Genomic DNA, 4276 nt, shown 5'->3' with positions numbered 1-4276 from the left:
AAGCCTCAGCTCGTGGATAGATCAAGCTCAGCCCAAACATACACCAAGTGGGCCCTGGAAGTGGATTTATGCATCAATTACTTACTTCTGTAAACTCTAGTAGCTAGTTTATTATAAATAAGACTTTTTACTAGTGTATTAGTCATCTTTTGGCCATTCGGTCTTTTGATCATTCAGGGGGCTGGCCTCTCGGCCATGCCTAAACCTTTCAGTTATGTATTTTCAACGGTGGAGTTTCTACACACCATAGATTAAGGGTGTGGAGCTCTGCTGTGCCTCAAGTTTCAATACAATTACTATTATCTTCTATTCAATTCTCTTTTATTCTTATTCCAAGATATACGTTACACTTCAACTTGATGAATGTGATGATCCGTGACACTCATCATCATTCTCACCTATGAACGCGTGTGATTGACAACCACTCCCGTTCTACCTTAGACCGGGCGCATATCTCTTGGATTCCTTAATCAAAATCTTCAGGATGTAACCATTGACAACGGTGATGCCCTACATACAGCTTGCCATGGAAAGGAGTAAGAAGGATTGGATGAATGTAATAAGAAAGTATAAATTCGAGAGGAGCACAGCATCTCCATACGCCTATCTGAAATTCCCACCATTAATTTACATAAGTATTTCTATCTTAGTTTATTTATCTTTATTTTCTATTTATTCTATTAATCAAATTTAAACCAATAATCCAATTATACTTGAATCCGCCTGACTGAGATTTACAAGGTGACCATAGCTTGCTTCATACCAACAATCTCTGTGGGATCGACCCTTACTCACGTAAGGTATTACTTGGACGACCCAGTACACTTGCTGGCTAGTTGAACGGAGTTGTGTCCACACATAGCAAAGAGCTATAATAATGATTCCATACAACAACAAAGAATACTATATTGATGTGATCACAATTTCGTCCACCAATACCAAGATGAAATTACAATAGTAAAAAGTCCTATTTATACTAGACTAGCTACTAGGGTTTACAAAAATAAGTCTAAGTGCAGAAATCCACTTCCAGGGCCCACTTTAGTGTGTGGTTGGGCTGAGCTTGAACTTTACACATGCAGAGGCTTCTCTTGGAGTTAAACACCAAGTTGTAACATGTTTTTGGCGTTTAACTCTAGTTTGTGACGTGTTTCTGGTGTTTTACTCCAGAATACAGCATGGAACTGGCGTTGAACACCAGTTTGCATCATCTAAGCTCAAACAAAGTATGATCTATTATATATTTCTGGAAAGCCCTAGATGTCTAATTTCCAACGCAGTTGAGAGCGTGCCATTTGGAGTTCTGTAGCTCCAGAAAATCTTTTTTGAGTGCAGAGAGGTCAGAATCCAACAACATCAGCAGTCATTTTTCAGCTTGAATCAGATTTTTGCTCAAGTCCCTCAATTTCAGCCAGAAAATACCTGAAATCATAGAAAAACACAGAAACTCATAGTAAAGTCCAAAAATATAAATTTTGCATAGAAACTAATAAAAACATCCCTAAAAGTAGCTAGATCCTACTAAAAACTACCTAAAAACAATGCCAAAAAGCGTATAAATTATCCGCTCATCAGCTTGCTGAGGGACTTGTCCCTTGAGTGCCAGAGCTTGGTTTGGGTCATGACAGGCTTGGTTCAAACTCATCATGTAATTATTGATTTCATCAACAATATGCAGTGTGGGTGCAAGTATGGCCCGATCTTGAATGTTAGATAGATAGTTTGTCCCATCAAACAAATCCGGATATATTGCTTTATAAATAGCTACGATGGGGTCATCCCAATCCTTTATCATGATATCATCCGGGATTTTGACTTTGTCAACACCATCCTTCTGAGTGCCATAGTTCCCATCACCGATCTTTAGAATCCATTCTGCAAATTCCCTTAAGTCTTCTATTTTTTCATCATTATGTGTAGCTTTCAGACGCATGTTCTTTGACAAAGTAAGTAACTTGCAGCTCTCCCAAATGTAAGATGAATTTATCGTTTTATGTACAATATCTTTCCTTCTACCTTTGGGAATAACAGGAAGTATCTGCCGAAAATCCCCACCGAATACAATTGTCTTTCCTCCGAATGGCTGATTTTGACTATTTGGATATTAAACCTCAAGATATCCCTCATTTTCCTATCAAGCGCCTCAATGCAATGTTTATTAACCATAGGAGTTTCATCCCATATTATTAACCGAGTCTTTATTATCAACTCAGCCAATGCACCGCCTTGCTTTATGTTGCATGTTGAAAATTCATCAAGGTTTAGTCGGATTGCAAAACGTGAGTGTGCTGTCCTACCACCTGGTAACAATGAGGATGCTATCCCGCTTGATGCAACCGTGATAACAATCTTCCCTTTTGATCTAATTGCAGCGGCTAGTGTCTTCCAGACAAATGTCTTTCCAGTCCCACCGTATCCATATAGGAAGAAGACCCTCCCTTTCCCATTATTCATGGCTTCCATAATTTGTTCATATAATGATCTTTGTTCTTCTGTTAGTTGTTGCAGATATGTTGTGTGTTCCACCGCTAGATTGCGTCTATCATATCGAAGTTCATCGTGAATCAGTCTATTAATCCCAGTGTGCCTCAAAAGCAGATTAGATGTTTCCGTGTTTGGGTATGGCATAGAATGGTAATCTCTTAAGCTTTTGTTGTAAGCCTTCAATAAGTCCTCAATTTCAATTAGAATCAAGTCCTGCAGCTCTTCATCTGTTACTTGTAAACCTGCATTGGAATTAAAAGGTTGTGATCAGCTGAAACTATGATAACACTATCAACTTACGTGCATGCCACTATTTCAGAAACAGCATGGATGTCTATTACTATATTGGATTTTTCATATACATCAAATTACTATTTATACATCAAATGTGTGTGTTGTTGTGTGGTTATAGCAATGATATATAACTGTTTGTTTGTTGATGTGATTTTCCAAATAGAATTTCTCGAAAAAAATTAATAGTCTTTGTTCTTTGAAACACATGTTAATTTATTTTAAAAGTTTTGTATTTTAGTATGTTGATGTCATGAATATGGTTGAACAACATTCTTAATAGTAATAAATTGTTATTAGGTATGAGGATTAGGTGTTGATTTATAATAAATATACTTGAATCATATGCTCATACAAATCAATTTGTTACAACATAAGGTTTTTGATGAAGATATCCTGCAAGTTATTTTGTATGTACATTTTTTGATTTGTTTTGGTTAGTTAGTCTTCCCATAGCTATTATACAATGGAGTAAATGCTGTAGTTTTTATAACATGATGTATTTCTTCAAGCTCCTATCTATCATGTGCTCTAGTGTATTTTTCTTGTAACTAATTCTCACTACTATTATTGTGCATGCTATTAGACTCTGTAAAATATCCAATTTTCAACACATGTTGACAGGTACATCTAATGGGATGGATTTGGGTAAAGCTAGAATATTGTATCCATAATAGGGACAATTGTGCAAGGCTTTTCATTGATACAACCACATCTGACCATTTCAGACTATATTTCATTAGAAGGATCATCCAAATTTCAGAACAAAGAATTTCAAAGGTAATACATCCTTTCATAACTATAACTACTAAACATTGTATTGTATTTTCATTCAAACCAACCAACATGGATTTATAGTCATTTAATTGCACAAAACAATTGCATATATATTGTGCATATAACTTGAACATAACTGGTCAATGAGACCTCAAAAGTCACTAATGTTAAAATGCTTAAAATTAAATTGTGTATAGATCTAATGTTTGGTTTTCTAAAGGAGTGAAAAAAATTCTTACATGTTTAGGATATTCAAAAAATGTAAGAATACTAACTCAACTATGTATAGGATATTCAAAAAATATAAGAATGCTAACTCAATTAAGTAAATCTCCGTTCTTGTATTGATTAAGACTAAGTAGTGCTTATGGTGTGAATGTTATAGTTATGATGGTGTGGTGAAGTTGTAGTTTCTAGAACACCGTGTTTCCTTTTAACAAATCATGGGAATTTAGATGTACTTGATTTATGCAAAAAGATTACCGGTCAAAGTCATGTTAGCAATTTAAGGTTATCTTGATTATCGAAAATTCTTCTTTGCCTGTGCACAATGTCATCGGACAACAACTTCTATGTATTTTCCCACACATGCTCAGGCCTTGCCATTGAATTAGATGATAGTAACGTCGCATACAGTTTTCTTAAGTATTCTCCTAATCTTCAATGGCTAGCTTCATTAATTGCTTCAATATATTCTTTGTCGTCATCCAATAGACCTTGTGCA

The sequence above is a fragment of the Arachis duranensis genome, chromosome 9 (assembly GCF_000817695.3).
Source record: "Arachis duranensis cultivar V14167 chromosome 9, aradu.V14167.gnm2.J7QH, whole genome shotgun sequence".
Lineage (NCBI taxonomy): Eukaryota > Viridiplantae > Streptophyta > Magnoliopsida > Fabales > Fabaceae > Arachis > Arachis duranensis.
The sequence above is the reverse complement of the archived record's forward strand: the minus strand, read 5'-3'. Positions refer to the sequence as shown.